This window comes from Eulemur rufifrons, chromosome 8 (genome assembly GCF_041146395.1).
Source record: "Eulemur rufifrons isolate Redbay chromosome 8, OSU_ERuf_1, whole genome shotgun sequence".
Classification (NCBI taxonomy): domain Eukaryota; kingdom Metazoa; phylum Chordata; class Mammalia; order Primates; family Lemuridae; genus Eulemur; species Eulemur rufifrons.
In genome coordinates, this window is record NC_090990.1 from 49796073 (window position 1) to 49818004 (window position 21932).

The following is a 21932-nucleotide window of genomic DNA, read 5'->3' on the forward strand; positions in this document are numbered from 1 at the left end:
TGAAATGATAGATTATTGGGTTTGCTATGTGTCTGAAAAGAGAGACATTTATTCTGCAGTGCCTAAGTATCATTTAAATAATGTCAGTAGGAAATATTGCTATTTATGAATGTACAGTACAGAAGTTTCTTCCTGGTGACACAAATGCTGGACATTTTTTTTCCTTATAAAAGATTCATTTTTTTCTATATATTATAAAATATATTTGGCGATTCCAAGCATATTGATTACATTTTAAAACTGAGAATACACTTCAGATATTCTCCACAAGTAAGTAATCTTATGAAGGATTCTTTTTTTTTTTTCCAATAGAAATAATTTAATTGAAAGAGATAATTCAGTAACTCAAACAGGTTCCAGGAAGTTGCTGAGATAATGCAGAGAGGCACCATATACCCTTTATCCAGCTTCCTCCAATGATTACCTCTTAGATAATGTGCAATATCAAAACTAGAAAATTAACATTGGGAAATATGTATGTGTATTTCTATGTGATTTTATGACAAGGGTAGAGTAATGTAGCCACCACCGATACAGACTATTGTATCACCACAAAGATGTCCCTTGTGCTACTGATTTATAGTCGCACACACATCTCCCTGTCCACCACCAGCCCTAACCCCTGGCCAACGCTAATTTGTTTCCATCTCTTATTTTGTCATTTCAAAAATGTTATATAAATGGAATAATACAGCACATGACATTTTTGAGATTGCCCTTTTTCACTCAGCATAATGCCCTTGAGATCCATCCAAGTAGTGTGTATCAATAATTTGTTCTGAAGGGATTCTTTAGCATGTTCCAAACAACTGGCTCACAGGCAGACTTTGAAACACTTTTTCTACAGAAATGATATTACAAATTGGTGATTGAATTCCCGGGCCAAGCCTCCCAGGGCAGGGTAAACTCCAACATGGCTGACCTATATTACCGAAGGTACCTGCCTGAGTTTTGGGTCTTGGAAACAGGGTAATGTGAACAGTTCAGGGGAGGACAGTGTAACTTCCCACCTCTTTCCCCGAGAACAAGATTTCTCTCTTCAATTTTTGTATCCTCTTCCACCTCCAAATGTCCCTGTGGTCCAGGTATACGCCTGTGAGTTTTGCTCCCTGTCTCTTCCAATCAGGGGCTTCCTCCTAGCCACTGCCCCCCCCTTCCCTGCCCAGGTTCTTTATATCCAAATCACCCACCTATCGGTTTTCTAAGTATAGCCAAAATCACGTGGTGCTGAGAAGAAAGCAAACTGATCAGACTTCTTCATGGAAAGAATGAATGACGTGTGATTATCTTCCCCACATCTGAAACTCTTTTCGACACCTGCATTGTGCAATCACCACTGACTGCATTTTTTAAGAAAATGCCACATAACCCACTGATTCTCATTCACAGAAAATGGCAGTGTTTCCATTCCAAAATTTTCAGCAATTTATAGAAGGATACAAATATCCTTCGGCACAGGGGCAACCCTGTCATATCTCATCTCTTCCACAGGGCAAGTTCTCAGCTGGTCTTGCTTTTCATAGTTTTCTTTTCCTCCACTTAGGAACCCACAGATTTTTCTTACAGTCCTCAGGACATCTTTACCTCTTAGGTATCTCCTTGATGAGGGCTCTCCTGGAGGGCATAAGGATTCATTATGTTAATAACATTGCTTATGCTCTCAGGGAAATCCTTAGGCAGTGCCACAAAAATGTGCCTTTTCAAAGTTTGCAAAATTCAGGTTTTGTATCCTTATACAACCAAAATATGAGGATGCTAGCATTTTCCAAGCATAGTAATTAGTTCACACCTAGGAAATATTACTCCTGTAGATGAATATTGTACATTTTAATTCTCCTTTTTCTATTCTGCCTCATGCTGTACCTTATTAGCAAAAATCCCAGTGTATGATAGTGCATGAATTACAATCTACTTTCATAGAGCTGGGCTGTTTGGGTAGAATAGTGATACTTGCAACCCCAAATGTGATGTGAAAGATCCCTGAGACTGCTTTAGGATGCATTATATATGTGTGATGATGACGATTACTTTTTTTTTTTTTTGAGACAGAGTCTCACTCTGTTGCCCAGGCTAGCGTGAGTACCGTGGCGTCAGCCTAGCTCACAGCAACCTCAAACTCCTGGGCTCAAGCAATCCTCCTGCCTCAGCCTCCTGAGTAGCTGGGACTACAGGCATGCGCCACCATGCCCGGCTAATTTTTTCTATATATATATTTAGCTATCTATATAATTTCTTTCTATTTTTAGTAGAGATGGGGTCTCGCTCTTGCTCAGGCTGGTCTCGAACTTCTGAGCTCAAACGATCCGCCCACCTCGGCCTCCCAGAGTGCTAGGATTACAGGCGTGAGCCACCGCGCCCGACCACGATTACTTTTTAAATAAAACTTGCCACTTCCACTTTAACAAAGGCTTTTAAGTATATTGTTAAATGAAAAAGTTTATATTTTACTTGAGATACATTACATTTGGAAAGGAGACCAGGAGATTTGTTTTGCCAGTGTTTTCGTCTGGATAATCTTAATGTGAATTTGACTAGTTTTAAGCCTGTGCTTACTGCATTTGAAGAGAAGCAATCCAGGAATGTGCTGACTGGGAGGAGTGCAGGCCCCGGTTACACCTTTGCTGTGGCTGACACTCCCTGTGGAGGTGGAAGACTGGAAAAGCTATACTGGAAAAGAGAGAAAAACCTCACATTTTAAAAAAGTGCTCTACATATCTTGAAGATCTTTGTACACTACGGAAAGGAATGCACTGATGGAAAATAGTACTTAAGGAATAATGTGTCGTCCTTATGCGTGAAATATTTGGGGAAGATCTGATGTTTTACAAGTGGATTTAGGCAATTTAGATTATAAAGGAACTGAGTTAGTTATTTGTGTTGCCCAGCTAAGTGTAAAGCCAAATTTTTAATAGAAATATAAATTTGATAATACCAACATAACTATAAAATGTCCATAAGAAAAAAACAGTTCCTGTGGAAGATTAACAGATGATCATTGTGAAACAATTACCTTCAATACTAAACATATAGGCAAAGTGGTGTCAATCTTAAGAGTGCTTATTTGGAGAAGAGCACACTTGGAGACTTCGTACAAGATCGCTTCAGTGTTGATTATATCTTTATCAAAATTAGATAATTATAGCTGTTTACACACTTTCAAATTAATTATTAGATATTCACTTAAACTTGTGCATTCACTTTTTCCCCTTAGCATACTTAAATAATAAAACCAGTTCAACTTTAGCTGGATAATCATTTCACTTTTTTAATTTAAAGGATAAATGCCCCATGCCTCTGCCTCAACCCTTTTATTTCCTTTGCAGTTGAGAAGTAAATTATATCACCATATGCTGTAAAGTTCTATGACTCTTAACAGCCCTCCCCCCCAAATTGTATGCTTGTTCCCTGACAAATCTAGAATTCTCCAGCACTTCCAGCCATCTCTGGTGCAGCCTCGACATTTGTGGTCCTTTGACCATGTTTTTGCTAAAATCTAGTTAACCACTGGTGGAAATGAGTCAAAAGAGCTTTAAACTCAGGCTTTAATCTGATGCTCGATTTACTTAAGATATATACCACATTAGTATTTGCGGTGAGTCTCACAGTGGTACCTAAGCCCATGCATTACAGCCTGAATCCCAACAGTTTGTGGTTTAGAGCACTTCACTTTGCCTGTGTTTCCTGTTACGGACATTTTCTGCCATGCTGAGACCATCTAGCCAGACGCTCTGAAATAGAGGGTCCCCACCAAACACTAGCGTCGACATTTATCTCTTCTTTTCCTATTCCTTATATCAATAAGGGGAAGGTGAAGGTTGTGGGGCAGATGCACAGGTGGTTTGAAGATGGGACTTTTTTTGACCTAAGACACATCAATAAGAGATGAGCACAAGGTGTCACATAAAATGTATTTATGAGGGCATATTAATGACATGAGTAGCTACGGGTTAGTAAGCTTCCCACAAATTTAATTTGAAATTTACATAATAGAAGATTATATATATCATACATTGAAGAGTAAACTCATTTGTTTAACAAAAACCTTAAATACTCTCATTATCTTGGTGATCTCAGGCTGTCTCTCATGGCTTTCAATACCTTTGTAGGCAGCTGACTGATGCATTTTAGTCTCTAGCCCATACTTCTTTAAACCCCAGAATTGTATATCCAGCTGCCAGGATGCCTAACCAGCACCTCAAATTCAGCGTGCTCCAAATCAAGCTCTTGATATTCCCTGTCTTCCCAGTTTCTTAAGCCAAAAGACTTGGAGTGTTTCAGGACTTCTCATTATTGCCCTTCCCACGTGTAATCTATCAGGAAATCTTGTTGCTTTTAGCTTCAAATGTATCCACAAACAAAACACTTCTTATACCTTCACTGCTACCACTGTGGTTCAAGACACTGTTGCGTCTAGATTATTGCACTAGCCTCCTAACTGATCTGCCTGCTTTTGGCCTGTTCCTCCTTTAGACTACTCTCAACACAGCAGTCAGAATGAGCCTGTAAAGTGTAGATCAGACTGTGTCACTCCTCTGCTTCAGTGGCTTTCATTTTCAATAATGAAAAGACAAATTACCCAGTTAAAAAATGGGCAAAGGATCTGCATAGGCATTTCTACAAAGAAGATACACAAATAGCCAAAAAGTACATGAAAAGATGTTCAACATCATTATTTATCAGGGAAATGCAACTCAAAACCACTATGACTTTCCTCTCTTCCAGACTTGAGGGAAACAAAGAAAAAAATAACCTACTATGAGCACTTTATACCCACTACAATGGCTATGATAAAAAAGACAGACAAAAACAAGTGTTGACAAGGATATGGAGAAATTGGAACCTCTGGAAATTGCTTGTGGGAATGTAAATAGTGCAACCATTTGGGGACAATTTGTTAGTTCCTCAAAATGTTAAACATTGAGTTACCATATGACACAAAAATCCCATTCCTAGGCATATACTCAAGAGAGATGAAAACATAGATCACATAAAAACTTGCACATGAATATTCATAGCAGCATTATTCATAATAGTGGAAACAATGTAAATGTCCATAACTAATAAGTGGATAATGTGATACATCCATACCATGGGATGATTTTCAACCATATAAAGGAATGAAGTACTGATACATGCTACAGTGTGGACAAACCTTGAAGACATTATGTTAAGTGAAAAGAGCCAATCACAAAAGGCCACGTATTGTATAATTCCATTTATATGAAATGTCCAGAATAAGCAAATCCATAGAAATAGAATGTAGGTCTATGGGTGCCAGGGGCTGGGGCAAAGGGAAATGAAGAGTGACTACCGAGGGGTATGGAGTTTCACTGGGGTAATGAAAATGTTCTGAAATTAGTGCCAATGGTTGCATGGCTCTTTGAATATAGTAAAACCATTGGACTATACACTAAAAGGGTGAATTGTGTAGTATGTGAATTTCATCTCAATAAAAAATGACCAGCCCCTCCCCCCAAAAAAATTAACAGAAGTAGAAACAACTCAAATGTCCATCAACTGATAAAATGTGGTAAAGACTTACAAGTAATGAAAATGTTCCAAATTAATTGTGGTAATGTTTATACAACTCTGTTAAAATACTAAAATCCATTGAATTATGTACTTCAAATGGGTGAATTTTATGGTATGTGCATTATATCTCAATAAATCTGCAAAACAATGAATGAATGAATTTTCTTTGTCTGAACTGCTAAAGTATATCTGTTGTTCCTAGGCTCTGTGGGAAAATAATCTTCAGACATCCAGCCAATACCAAAGTAATTCAAATTATGAGGTGGATTTAATTTACCTGCATTGTTATTTTTCTAGATTCTGTAATATGTGTCTTATTTCTCAAATATTTTAATTTGAAAATTTAAAATTTATTAAAAAACACTTGTTTTTCTTAAGGAGGACCCCAAAATTGTTGAGTGTAAGGCCCCACAAAATGTAGGACTGCCCATGGCCATAGCAGTGATCAAAATTCTTGCCTTATAGAGCTTACATTTCAATATCAGAAGAAAAATAAAAACTAGATAAATAAAGTATATGGTATGACAAATGCTACTCAGAAAAATATAGTGGGGAAGGGGAAGAAGTAGTATGTGGGGCATTCATTTTAGATAGGGTGGCCATGTAGTCCTCACTGTGAAGGAGTTCAAATCCAGTAGAGGTGAAAAAGAGAGCTATCTGGATTTCTGAGGAAAGAGCTAAATCTTTGTGCACATCCTAATTCTTTAAGATGCTTTTCTAGGAAAGCAAAGTTGGGTTGAAGAGTATATACATTTTTCATGGTGCCAAATCATCTTCCTGTTCAGCAGTTCTTGAGATGCTCTTTCTCCCCCAAACTATGTGTTTTCATATTTTAAAAGATTTGCTAATTTATTCAGGAAAAAACCCAACCCCATCCTTGTTATTTTAAATTGAACATATGTTTAAAAAGGATGATGTTGAATTGTTTTTCATATTTTTTTGCCATTTCTCTCTCTTTTTTTGTGAATTGCTTACATTTCTTATAGAGTGTTTATCTTTTTATTGATTTGTAAGAGTTCTTTACATATTAAGATTCTAAGCACTGTCTTTCTCATATTTGGTAAATACATTTTTTAAATCTGATAATATACTAACAAAAGGTAGCTCTGTGATTTTCAACTTTATTTAATTTTTCTATCTACAGAATTTTCTGAGTTTTATTTAGCCCAACACATTAATTTTTTCCCTAAAAATATGAATTTGTATGTATTCTTAGAAAGGTCTTCTCTATTCCAAGAGTAGAAAACTATATTCTCCTAGAGCCTTCATGAGTTCATTAAAAATATGTATATCTTTAATTCACCTAGAATTTATTTTGGTAAATGATATGAAGCAAGAGTATTTCTTCCAGTATCTTTAGCTAAGTATCTCAGCTTGTTAAATAATTTGTTAAATTTCAAATATCATCTTTACCATATAGTAAAAATTTATACCTACCTATTTGTTTCTGGATTTTCTCTTCTGTTCTTTTTGACTTATGTGTTCCTCTTAACTGCTATCATACCACATCTAAAAAAAAATATATATATATGTATATAACTCTATACTATACTTTTGAATTTTGTAGAATAAGTCTGCACTCATTTTTCTTTTTTCTTTTTCTCATTTTTTTCAAAAACTATTCCAACTGACTTTGGCATCTATAGCTGAGAAATTAAAAGTATAAATAAAATAGCTCTTGATTTACGAAGTGAAGTACTGTGCTAGCTGGGACATTGGCCAGGTCACAGTCCTGATAAAGAAGAGAGGACTGAGTTGGCGAGTGAGTACAGTGGCCCTTAATGCTCCTGAAGGGTAGAGATAGATGAGCTAGTAGCAGCTGAACTGTAGCTATTATCTCTGAGGACTAATTAAGGCGATGCCAGGAAATTTTTCTTTTTCTTTTTTCCTATTCTTCTGTGTTTTCTCATCAACTCAATTTATTCTTGAGCAGGTTGGAAACTGCTGAAAACAGTCTATTCTTATGGGCTCTTTTATTCTAAACCAAATCAGTCAGATTACAAACCCCACTGTATTTAAAATAAGCCAAGTGATTATTCAAGCGCTCAAAAGCTTTTAGAGAACTGCCAAACCTCATGTACTTCTGGGCAGTATTAGCAATTGGAAGAGTTTAATTTCACATATTTTAACAGGTCAAATTGACTGTGGTTTGGATTTATTTATTTGGACTGAGAAATATTTTAATCAGGGTAAATTCAGCTAACATATACTAGAAAATCAGAATATGAAATAGCAATTTAATTGGTATAGAGTTTCTCAGAGAAGGGTTAGTGTAGTAAGATTAAATACCTTTAGCTAAAAATAGGTTTATTTTGTTTAGATTTAGAAGATTAGATTGTGGCCTGTATATTTTATCTTCTGCTTTTCAGTTCTTGACAATTTAGGACTATGTGGTTTTTTTTTTTTTTTTTTTTTTTATTAAAGGTGTCCTTTAACTGGTTTTCAGGTTTGCCTCTTTCAACCCAATGAAAAATTCTTCCTTTGCAGGTTGTTTGGGTTTGACATGACTGTCTTGTTTGTCTGTCTATCTATATCCTAACAGTTCTGTTTCTATGGAGAACCCAAAAGAATACATGTCATTTTCTTGTATTTCTTATATCACCTTAACTTTAACTCCAGGCCTCCCATCTCATTGGACTGATGAGAAATTCATCTCTAGTTTTCTTGGTACTGAAAGCTAGGGCAACACAGAGAATCTAGATCTTAATCCAAGGAGCAAGTTTTCAACCTTTTTGTCACTGGTCGTTACTTACCGTGTTACTGCTGAAATGCTCATGGCCTCTGATCACTTGATATCTTTAGGACCAGTGGTTTTTGCACCTTTGGGGTCACCACCTGTGCAAGGGCATCTCTGATGAGGTATAAAACCATAAAGCTACTTCCCCTCTCAGGTCATGCCACCTTCCCAGGGTGCTGCCAGGGAATAGGACGTGGGTCCTCATTGCTTCTGGAATCTTCAGATATATATCCCTCCAATATTAATTAGACTCAATATTGTTATGATGTCATTTTTTTCCCCCAAAGTGATCTGTAGTTTTAATGCCATTCCAATCAAAATCCCAGCAAAATGTTTAGGAGAAATTAATGTACTCCCTGATTTCCAGCTTATTATAAAGTTATACATTAGTTAAGACAATGTGATAAGGAAAGAACACTCATCAATGGAACAGAATCAAGAATCCAGAAATAGACCCACACATACATGCCAAATGATTTTTGATTAGGAAAAAAAAAAAAAATTCTAAGCTAAGGAGACAGGGGACAAATTCTTTGCCGTCATAGATCTTACCTTCCAATGGGCAAGACAAATAGTTTTTGAAAGTAAAAAATAAATTTGAGTAATGAAATTTGACAGTAGTGAATGAATGCTATGAAGAATTAAATCAGGATAAAGGTGTAGAGAAGGACTTGAGGGGGCGCTATTTAAACAGGGTGCATAGAAATGATTGGTTCTTGAGCAGAGATGGGAATAATGAGAAGGAACAAACATAATGGGACCTGTATTTAGATTTATTCTTTCAACTCTTTTTAAAAAAATGGATTCATTCTTTCAAGAAATATTTGTTGAGCACCTACTATGTGCCAGATTTTATTCTAGGTGCTGGAAATACAGCAGTGAATAAAAATAGACAACCCCCCCCACCCCCCGGCAGCTTACATTTTTGTAGGAAGCAAAGAGTAAACCACATAAATATAATAAATAAAACGTGTGGAATGTTAGTGGAAATGCTAAGACAAAAAAAGGAAGGAAGAAAGGGAAGTGTGTGTGAGTGCACGCGGGTGTGGGCGGGTGATGGTGGTTTCCGTTTAAGATACAGTGCCCAGGAAAGGCTTGCTAAGAAGACGACATTTGAAGGAAGTGGACGAAAACACATACAGTTATGGAGGTGGCAGTGGGGCAAGATGATCATCCCCAAAGAGGAATAAGCGAGCGCAAACGTTCAGAGCTGGGCACGGCTGCTGGTTGGCACGGAGCATTCGGGGGGAGAATGGAGGGAGGTAAGATAGTGTGTAGGGGGGTTGGGCAGATCCCGTGGGGCCTTATTGGTCTTTGTAAGGACTTTGGCATTTACGTCGAGATGAGAAGCCACTGGAGGGATTTGAGCAGGAATGGCATGATTTAGGGCCTTACTGGGATTAATTAAAACTATTCTAGAAAGAGAGGAAAAAACAATTTTGCTTTTCCAAATCAATTGTGATTATGTCTTTGAAAGAATGAAAAAAAAAAAAAAAGAGAACAACAAACCACAGAAAACATAAATAAATGCATTTTGTTCGGGGACAGATGGCTGAAGCAATGAGAGTGAATCACAGAGTCGTAGAATCACAGTTATGTCCAAAGCACTCAGGAAATAGCTTGGTCCCTAATTAATCACTTCATGTCGTTAAACTCTGTGGAGATAAATTTAGCTGGCAGTGGGTGGAATGAGATGAGTTCTCATGAAAACATGTTTTCAGTGAAGTGGCAAAGAGTGCTGTGTAAATCCAAAATAACTGAAACTATGTCCTAATAGTGTCGCGCGTGGTGTGCCACGGCCTTAGCAAGGACGCCTGGGGCTGTCTGTCCCTGGTGCCTGAAGACAGAGGATGTTAACATGTGACTTAGCAGAAGGGGCGGGGCTCGTGCTGTGGGAGAGGGAGGGAGGGAGGCCTGAAACATACAGACGCCTTGGGGCCACCGCCCCCTCGTGGCGACCTTGGGAACTGCCTTTGGTGCAATTTAGACGTATTTGCCAAGACTCATACTTGCTGAAGTTTAAACTATCCATAAAACGAAAGTGATTTCTAAGTATCAGCCCTTGGACTGAATTCATTTAATTCATTTTGTGGAACAGAGGGAGCGTTGCCGTTTTAATGGTTGACAGAACAATGCTGAGGAGAAAACGGTTTTTGTTTGTTTATTCAACTCGGATAAGCCATTTGAGTGTCAAGAACTAGGACCCAGGACAGAGGAAGGGGTTTGCAATGTTTTACAAAATCAAGTGATGATAAAACCATGTAGGGCAAGTAGGGGAGTGGGAATAAATGAACACTAGCAGAGAAGGAGTCCAGGGGCAAGACAGAGAAACCCTGGCCACCCAAGGGCTGGGGCCTGCGGCTAAAATAGCGCCAGGGACACGTTCCTTTGGGCGTGATGGCCTAAGGGTTTTTGAGAACCCTAATAATAACGTTTCAGTTTTTGGTGGGCCAGTGGTGAAACCCCCTCCCGCTTTCTCATGGCCTCTCCCTCCCTTGCTCCAGACTCTCACTAAAAAGCCTGTGACACACACAGTTGTTGACTCTGGTGTTTTGGTATGTTGAGGGCATTGGGGGTTGAAGAGAGAGAGAATGGTTTCATATTGCGATTAATGTGGGCTAAGAGAGAAGAGGAAGCAAGGTGGCATGAGGCACAGGATAAAGAAAGTATTCACAGTAAAAAGGACCAAGAGGTGATTGGGAGAAGAAGCCACCGCAAATGCCTCAGAAATATTTGTTGGGAGGACTCTGCTATGTGTGGGTTGAGACTTAAGCCTTTTCAAAAATTTAGCTATAGAATGGAAAGGTGATTCTCAAAATGTTGGCGGACTTTGGGACACTGAGATGGTGCTCATTGGGTTTTAGGGGGGTATTATTAGCAAATTCTTTGCTACCTTTAAGGATTTGGGACCCTGCCATGAAAGAAATTATTATGTGAAAAATATTGCTTAAACATATAATGAAATTCTTAGCAGCACTATCTGTAAGAGCACAAATCTGGAAACAATCCAAATGCCTATCAACAGTATAATTGATAAATAAATGGTGGAATTTTTATGTGATAAAATACTACACAGCAATAAGAATGAATGGTCTATAAACACATGCAAGGATCTGAATAAATCTCACAAACATAATGTGGCATGAAAGAAACTATATCCAGATAAGTACAGATTGCATGATTTTCATTTCTATACAGTCCAAAAACAGGCAAAACTAATCCATGCTGGTAGAAGCAGAGTAATGTTTACTCTGGACTGTAGTAACAGCAGGAGAGTATGAAGGGGGCTCTTGGAATGTTAGAATTTGTTTCTGGATCTAGTGATGGCTACACAGCAGTTTTGGGTTTGTGAAAGTTTAAGTTGTATACTTATAATATGTAAACTTTTCTATATATATGATATACCTCAATAAAAAATACAACAAAACAAAAATGAAAACACTCCGGGAACATAAAGATCAAGTAAGTGTGCCTGCAGAAAGACAGACTTCACAGATGTGACATTCTACTCAATTCAGTGCACATTGTGGAGGCTTACCATCCAAGGGAAACTGCACACAGAGCACACACTCTGGATAGTTCAGTGATACAGGAACTTTCTGCATCACCGACCTACGGGGAGGAAGCGTCCGCTGTGATCCTGAGGACATCATAGTGTAAGGCAGGGGCAGACATGCAAAAATTACTGGCAATAGTCTGATTCTGGTAAAATGGCAGATTATGCTAACTCTTAACTCTGTTCAATATTGTGCTGGAGATAGAAGTGGCAGAAAGATTGAAAAGGAATAAACAAATCATTATTTGCAGTCTACGTTTACTTAGAAAATCCAAGAGAATCTATAAACTATTAGAAAAAACAATCACATTTTTCAAGTTTACTAGAAAAAAGATCAATATAAAAAAAATCAACTGCTTTCTTATATACCAGTAATGACTAATTAGTAAATGCGATTTTCCTTCCAGCTCTTAAGAAAACTGGTAAAAATAAAAAATAAATAAAGAAAATGCAATTTTCCAAATTTTCGGTAGGAACATTATACATATAATATAGATTATAATCTATATAGTTATATATAAATTGTTTTATAGACACATGCTACATATATGAAGGTTAAATCTTACAAAGATGTGCAATACTTGGAGAAAATTTTCAAAAATTTATTGCGGGACATGTGAGTTCTAAATGTGTAAAAAGATATACTATATTTAAATATTAAGGGATAAAATAGTAAGCACTCAATAAATACTGAGCAAGTGACTGAATGAGTTAGTATTAGAAAGCGTCACATCTTAGTCTGTTTTTGGTATCCTTTCTTCATATAGCACCTACAACAGTGCCTGGCACTGTGGGAAACCAAAATATGCGGCCTCAGAATATACTTCTTTGGCATATTTTGAGTTGGTTATTCAGAGAAGCTGCAGACACAGGAATAACTCTGAAAAGTTGTCTTTTGTTGGGGAGATTTGCATCTGTAGATGAAATCTACATTGGTGAAGTAAACAACAGATGCAGAGGTTTTCTCTGAGGTCACCTTATCTGGATCCAGGAAAGATAAACTCACAGGAAAAGGTGACTAAAGGTCACTTTAAAAGGTCTGGCCGGAGTAACTTTTACTACAGGCTACCATCTGTCCTTTCTGAGGACTTCTGCCTGAAAGAAGTCATCTTCGGAACAAAATAGCCTTTGCTCAGCATGCCTTTCCTCCCCTCTCCCTCGCATAGCCTGGTGTCACCTCCCGCCCAGGAGCCTCTAAGCCCCTATTTCTTTCTGTAGCTCAAAATGCTATTTAAGCTTCAACTATCTGACCCTTCTCTGAGTCTCATATTTTGCGTGGCTTCCGTGCACATGTATTAAATATGTATACTCTTTCTCCTGTTAATCTGTGTATTGTCAGTTTGTCTTGTAGACTCATTATGGAGCCTTCAGAAGGGGGCAGAAGGAAAAATCCCTTTGTTCCTATAGCACATAGAGACTCAAAAATATTTTTGAAAATATTGAAAAGAAAAAAAGGAAGGAGACGAGAGGAGGAAGGGATAAATAACTTTATTGAAGTGGAGAGGTGTGGCACTGGGTCAAAAAATTATGAAACATTTTGAATTCTCTGTATTCCATTGCCGTTTTTACTTTTGCTAACATCCTCCTGCTTATTGCTGTAATAATTTGTGTGTGTATAGTTGTTTATAGTTTACAAAGCTGTTTCAGTTACAGGCTTGCGTGTGGTCCGTACCACACTGAAAAAGCAGCAGCATTACTGGAAAATCTAAAGGTTCTCTGAGGTTAAGGGACTTGCTTTAGATGAGAAATAACCTGCCTGTTGCTCACAGAACTGCCCCTTATGAAGTTAATAAAGGGCCAAAAGGTGGGAACTGTGGTGGGGAAAAAAATATCTATCTATCTATCTATCTATCTATACATACATACATACCAGCCACTGTTTCCTAGCTTGCTTTCCTATAATTGGTTATACTCAGGAGTCATATAGCTGATGATCATAAAGATTCTTAGCTTTCTTCATTGCTCCCATAGATAACATCACCCTTGTGAAACCTAAGGCTAGTTTTTGAGATATCTTCCAGCCCTGTATTCTTGTGGAATGGCTGACCCACCCAGACCAGTAGCCCATACCAAAGAACTGACTCATCTAATCTTGTGGCCCCCATCTAAGAACTGGCTCAGCAAAGAAGACAATTTCTGCACCCCTATAGTTCCACCACAAACCCAGCCAATCAGCAGACCCAGTTGCCTAGCCCTTTGCCTGCCAAACCATCTTTAAAAAACCAATTTAATATCGAGTACATGTGGTGTTTGTTTTTCCGTTCTTTGGATTCTTCACTTAGGATAATCATCTCTAGTTCCATCCAATTGTCACAAAAGGCATTAATTCATCTGTTTTTATGGCTGAGTAGTAGTTCATGGTGTACATATACCACATTTTGTTAATCCACTCATGGATTGATGGAGACTTGGGTTGATTCCACATCTTTGCAATTGTGAATTGTGCTGCAATAAACATTCGAGTGCAGGTGTCTTTTGGATAAAATGACTTCTTTTCCTTTGGGTAGGTACCCAGTAGTGTAACTCTCCACTCTTTAAGTGTGGGTTGCACATATTGACTTCCCTCATAAGAGTACAGTATGGAGAGGGGAGAAAAGAGTAACTTAAAGTGGAGAAACCTAACAAACAACAAATACTACCTCAGCCAGGGGATCCAGGTCAATGTCAATAGTGTCTAATCTTGATTTGATATGATGAGAATGGCATCTTGTCTCTGTGGTCTTCCTTACCAAAACCCCAGAGCCAAAACCCCAGTCTGATCATGATAAAAACACCAGGCATCTCCCAGCTGAGGGATCTTCTATAAAATACCTGATCAGTACTCCCCAAATCTGTGAAGGCCATAGAAAACAAGGAAAGTCTGAGAAATTCTCATAGCCAAGAGGGACTAAGGCGACATGATGACTAGATGTAATGTGGTATCCTGGATGGGAACTTAAGGAGAGAAAGAGGACATTAGGGAAGGCACATCTGAATAACTAAGGGAATATGAATAAAGCATGGATGTTAGTTAGTAATCATGTGTTAATGTTGGTTTACAATGGTCACAAATAAACCATTCTAATATAAGATAATAATAGAGGAAATTGGGTAGGGGGTATAGTTATGTGGAAACAATCTGTCTTAGCAACTTTTCTGTGAATCTAAAACCATTCTAAAATAAAAATCTTACTAAAAAAATGGATGACAGAGCAGGAATAAATGTTTTTGTCGGGCAACCTTGGAAAGAGAGTTGGAGCAAAATCCAGAGGATTAGGACCTGTATTCCTATCTGGTGTGGGAGGAAGGAGATGGCATTTGGTTGGGAGAAGGACTGGAGCCAAGTTAGTGTGTGCAGCCTATTTCTGCTCGGCTGTTTCATGGTTCTTCTTGGGAAGAGCTATAGCTCTACAGAGCTGTGTATCCTGGAGAGCGAGATTCAGCAGACTCGTGGTGTGATGTGTATGTGCACAGGTGCAAACTCAAATGCCCATAGCATCCAGCCAGTTAGGCTAAATGAGTAAAGCAAATTGGGTATAAGAAATAAGGGAGTGCTGAGAACTATGCTAAGTAGGAGATACAAGCCTCCAATGAAAGAACAGCCGCTACTCAGTGCTGGCTGATTTTTGCTGTGCTGGAGAATGAGCTGAGATGCTTCATTTTCTGGTACTATAACAGAAGCTGGAAAGATTTACTTTTTAAATGTCGACAATTCTACTTTTTAAACGTTGACAGCCATTTCAGAAAGTTGCTATTAAACATCATGCATACCCGAACTGTGTCACAGGAAATGCTTCTGTGGACTGCACGTGGTCCTCAGACCGCCGGGTTGCAGTTACTCTCTGTGCACCTGAGCTGTGCCGAGCTCCGGCGGCGACTGTAGTGAGCCAGAACGTGTCTGCGTGGTGGACAGCGTGCAGGTGGTCTGTGTGTCCTGAGTGATGACAAGATCAGTCTGTGATTAGTAAATACCCGAGCTTGTCCTTGAAAGCTGAGGACAACGCAGAGAAGCACTGGGGGCGTCAGTGGCGAGCGGCATGAGCAAAGGCCCAGAGTTGGAACATTACAGTGTGTGTCTTGGGGATGGATGACTGGAGTTGATTCATGCACAGGAGAAGTAGTCACTGGGCTAGAGAGTTAGGTTGGAGCCAGATTACGATGGGCGTGGACATTTGGAATGTATGCTGTTGGCAACAGATGACTAGTCCCCAGGTTCTCTTGAAGGAGCACAGGGTAGAAATCGGAAGTTATAATGAGACATTTTGATATTTACAGCTAAATGTTCCAGCCAGAAAAAGCAAGTCAGAGTAAATCAATGCCCTGAGTCTAGTTAGAATGATTGGGTTCAGGGGAGAGTGACCACTGATAACAATTAGCCAAAGAGTGTGTATGCATATGCCCGATGTAGTTATTTGATACATACATATACTTTCTAACTGGTCTAAGCTGGCCTGTCTGGGCCCAGGAAGCTCCCGTGGGCACCCCAGCTTTACACCGATAAGCACATGCTGTTTGCACCCTCATTCTCCTTCCTCTGTCAGCGCCTCTTGACCCTTTGAGGATTACTGCACTGATGCAGAGCTGCTGAAATGGAGAAACCCATGCCTGACCTGTGCACACAGCACACAGCAGTGATATTTAATGTGAGATTAGGTCAGAGTCAGCCAGGAAGCCTTCTAAAGTGTGGCATGCGGCCAACAAAATGAAAAGCGTTTATTTTGGTGGGAAATTTTCCCCTCTTTGTCTGGCTGGCTTTCCTTACCCTCCCTTAGGCATCCTTTCCCTTAAATTCTCGTCCATAATTTTTATTTGAAACTCTCAGATTCCACTGGGCCACTAGATGAGCACATTCCTCCCTAAATAATAGCATTATATTTCAAACTCTTATTTTGCTAATGTTGGCATTTTAATAGCCCAAGAGAGGCTGAAATAACTGCTCCCACCTCACCACCATCACCAAGGAGATCAAATATCATTTCTAGGATTTATGTTAAGCCCCTTGTGGTGAAGCACAAAAATCAGAGGCCAAGAAATTGTCAGCTACACATTTTAAGCAGGATTTTGCTAATTGTTGGCTGGGCTTTCATAACAATGAGTTGAAGCTAGTGTTTTTGTGATTTCCACCCATTGGTTCTAGTTCTGCCTAGTAAGCAACTCTGATCTCCTTTTCATTATACGAAAGAATACTTATTAATAGTAGCAACTATTAGCAACCTTGATAAAGTTGTAAATGAATAATGTAAATCCCTAGTGGGGCCCTTCCCCATCTGTTGCTCCCTTCCCAAATAAGCAAACAGAGGGAAATTTCTGATTTTAGTGGTGATGATGTACCCACTGATAACCCAATGTTACTTATGACTTTGCTACTAAGATTTATAATGAAATTATAAAATGTTGGCATTTTAATAGCTTGAGAGAGAGGGTGAAATAGCTACTCCCACCTCATAATCATCACTTTTTTATGTTTATGTGATAGGAATTAAACTTTATTTGAAAAGTTAAGCAATGAAAATTCTTGATATCCAAATAGATGCTGTCTCTATCCAAGAAATCAATGTGTGGGGAGGGTCCTACCCTTATTTCAAAAATGTCCAAAATATTTTATGATATTTAGATAATTTTAAATGCTTATCAAGAATTATTTGAAGTCAAATATGGTGAATGAAGGAGATGGTTGATAATTATTTAGGGGCAGTAAAGTAGGCAGGAGTAAAATTAATGAGAATCTTCCTCATATGGTTTAACACATGAACTGCCATGTGAGTTTTGTTTAATTCATGCTAGTTTTGAGCTCTGGGCTTCCTGAAGCATATGTAACTGACACGTCTTTACCTTGGTAGCCGCGTGGTGTGCAGGCTACTCACGCTGCCATGCTGTAAAATACATGTTACGTGATGGGTGGCCCCTGGGCAAAACCCTGCAGTTGGTTCATGAAAATCTTACTGGTTGATGTTCTTACTGTTACATTTAATATTGACAATTTAATTGCATATAACTCATGCACATAAAACAATACAAAATAACAATTCTTTCATTAAATTAGAAAGGATCATCATTTGTTTTTGAAGATTTTATTCTATTTTCATAATAAAACACCGTGACCCCAAGGGAAAAAAATTTTTTTCTAGTGTGGTAGTCAATGTGTTAAAACATAGCTTCTGAAGGCAGTTCCCACCGAGGAGCCCCACAGGTGTTCTTGTAAGCAGCAGTAAAGGAAGACGATACTCATGATGATCGGTAACCAAGAAATGCTGGTTAAAAAGTTACTTGTTTTATAATCAAACTTCCCTTGCTGATATAAAAGTTTTTATCTATTCTTGGTTTGATCACTCCTAAGTTGCCTTCATGCAAAGAGAACCAGACTTAAGGTGGGATCTGTTCATTTATGCCGTGATTTTTGTTGAGCACCTTCTCTGTGCGGGGCACTGGGACTCAGATGAGGAACACCGTGGACTTGGTCCCTGCCCTCCTGAATTTATGTTAAGAGATTGTGGGGTCAGGGTATGGAAAAAACAAAAGGCAAATCTTTGAGGCAAACTGATGGGAAGCCACTGCTATTGGCCAAATAATGCCTACGTTTTGAGTTAAACTTTTACTATTTCCCAAAAACATTATCTTGACAACATTATCCACCCAGAAAGTACCAGGGAATGCGGCAACAAAACAGCGGCGGGTCTTGTGCTGCACGGTGTTTGCATTGTTCATGACCTTTGTGCGCGAATGTTTTTGCTCACATCCACAGTCAAAAAGTGATCTGGTTGACCTGCTTTTCCAGAAGACCTTTGACCAAATCTGTGATGGACAAACAGAGAATCATGTTTTCAGGAAAGATCTACTCACAAACAAAATTCTGTAGTGTATTCAGGGAAGGCTCTATGAAGAAATGATATTTTAAAGCAAAGATCTGAAGGATGAGTAGAAAATGGTCTGGTCAAGAGTTGGGGGGTGGAGATTTACAGGGAGGAGTAGCATGCAGGACAGAGTACATTTTGAGTTTAATAAATTTCATATTGTGAAAGTTTTCTAAAGTCCGAAATAGAAACATAACATCCCGTGATATTAGAAAAATCCCATCAGTTTACTTTAGTCTGGCCAGAAATGTGTCAAGAAGAATGCTTCATAGAGGCAGAATTTCATCTTTCTGGCCTATAAACAAAAGGCTCAAAACATTTCCCTAAAGACTTTGCAGGCAGTTTGTAATTACTCTTTTTCATCATCCCAGATGAATTTCCAAACTTTAATAACATAGTAAAACTCCGCCCCCACCCCCACTTTGTAAATAAATATGCTACTATTAATCTAGTTCAAAAAAAATAAAGCAAAGAGCAACTCAGGTCTTCAAAACCTCATATAACTATTAGGCACTACCAAACATTCATTTAAAATAAGTAGCAAGGGATACAATCAGTTCAGCCACGGCATACTAGTGTAAGGTAGTAAAAAATGATGCAACCTGGACCAGATGCTGTAATTCATAATAAATAGGGCTGTCATTTGGGAGGAGGGGTGGAGAGTGGCTAAAGAAGTTAATGTGCAGTCTTTCCCCTTCCATTTTTTCCCTATTCAACTAACCCTGTTTCTCTGGATCATTTGGTTGTGGCTATAAGTAAAAAAGTATATATATATATTTCTTTCTTTCTTTTCTTTTGAGAGCGTGATTGATCGATGCCAAAGTCACTTTCCCTTCAGGGCTGCTTAACTACATGAAGACTGCCCACCAACCTGGGATGGCAGATAGTCCTTTACCTTGTCAAGCTGATGGAAAGGGTATGACCTTGAGCCCAGTGGGGAGTGAATAAGATGGTGAGGGCATCTGCATGTATTCTCAGCCCACTGCCACAGTGCAAAGCATGGGTCAGCATGTTCTATAGTTGGAGGAATGCACACCTGTTCTTATATAGAGCCCAATCTTTAAAAGGGACCTCAGATAGTGTCTAATGTAAACAATCATCTAATGCAATGCACTATTCCTCTAAAGTACACATAGAAACTCTGGCTAAATGCCCCCAGGGATGGAAGTTCATGATCTCCTAAGGCAGCCAATTCTCTTTCCGACAGCTGCCATTTTAAAAGATTCTTCCTGATATTGATGTAAAGTCCATTGTTCTCTAGCTTCCACAAAAAGCAGTGATAATATTGTCTCTCATCATTTTCCCTGTGTCAGGGCTGTGCCAAGACGCTTCACATGCATTGTTTGTAATGCTTCCAACAGTAGTGCCAGGAAGGGGTCATGCGGTGTGTTCTACAGATGAGGGAGCTGGTACAAGATCACACAGCTAAAGAGGGGTGCATCCGGTCTGGCTAAGTCTAAAGCCTGTCTGTTTCTTGACACCACGCATGAGTCCTCTTTCAAGTTTGCATATTTCGTGGTATCTCAGCCTCTTTTTCTCAGTTTCCTCATTCATATTTCATATGGCATGCTTTCCAGTGCTCTCAGAGTATGCTGTGACTATATCTCTATAAAAGATATATAAAAACCAACACAAAAGTTACTGATCTCCAGAAAACTGCGCACAGTACTCCAATTAAGGTAGGAGCATTGCAAAGAGACTTCCTTGAGTCTTTTATTAATGGCATTTGTTTTTAAACAATAACAGTAGCATATCCATTAAGACATGCATTTAGGTAGATTTAACTCTTGTTTTCAACATTCACTAGTTATCAGGTTCTGGGAATTTTACCTAACTTCTCAAATTATCAGTTTTCTCACCCATGAGGTGGGTAGGGTGATGATGATGACAGTAATGCCTATCTTTTAGAATCGTTGTGAGAATTGACATGATATGCATAAAGCACTTAGTATGAAGCCTGGTGCTAAATTCAATAAATGGTGAGCATTATTATTATTTCTTTACTTGCAGTTAACCAAAACCTGTATGATTGCTGTCAAGTCAGACTTCCCTATATAATGTTTGTAAATTTGAATTTTAAATATAAAGATAGGATACTGAAAAATCCATGTTAAGTTTTATCATGATTAAATTTTAGCCAATAGTTCTAGCCAGAATCTTGGTTCTGTCATTCAATATATTAGTATTCTTTTTCCAGTTTTGCGTCACTTGCAAAACAGTAAGCATATTTTCAGTGTCTTCATCCAAGTTGTTGCTAAAAGTAATTGAACAAAGAAATCAATGTTTGTTCCCACTCCTGGGCACTGTTGTCAGGGTTGTGTGTGTGTGTTTAACAGCTACATATGGAATTTTCCCTGTGCTTTTCTGTCTGTATCATACACTTGTTGTGTCCCCTAGTGATCCCTTGAGTTTTAAGCTTCCTCTTACCTATGATTCTGTAGACCTTGATATTGACATAGGTGAATCTGCTAACTAACTTCTAGAATGGAAACTAGGACACCTGGGGCTTAGTGTTAGCCTTTCCACCACTGTGCGGAAGCTCTCTGTGGCTCCCTTTTTATACTTTTTAAAACTGAGCAAATATTTATCCTCTCCTTCCTTTCAATGGTACGGTGAAAACGAATTTAAAAATAATTATAAAAGAACATTGTGTTCTTATAATTGGTGGCATATCATTTACAGAGAAACTCCCTATCTAGTCACTGTCCAAGTAGCTAAACAGCTAAACATAGCAAGAGAAGTCTCTGAGCAGCCAATGTAGATGACACCAAATGTATGCATTTGTCACATGCCTTAGTCATAGACCCATACTGATTCACAGTCTCAATACACACACACACTCAACAAGCTCGGTTCTTTCGTTTCCCAGTCCACTGACAAGTAAAAGAAGAGAATGGATAGAGACTGCCAAAGGTTGATAAGTTGAAAGTAGGAAGAAAACAATCATTTGAAAAAGAGAAGAGAGATAAAAGAATTATAAAAGTTAGAAACTCGAAAAGCACAAAAACCTGAGACCATGAGGTAAGGGGAAAAATTAGCCTTGAACTGTTGAGTAGGTTCCAAGACTATCCCTGAATTGTAACTTAGTACTGTAATCGGTGTTCAGAATGATCACTAATTCTTATGGTGGACTCTGTTTCACATGTCCAGGATTCATTCTGCTCTCTTCTGGAAGCAGGACTGTGGTTTTACTTTGAAAAAAAAACCCTTCCCAAGTTGTATTCGGTTCCCGAAGAACTGTCACTTAAGGTGTTCTCCCCTTCCCTGGACGAGATCA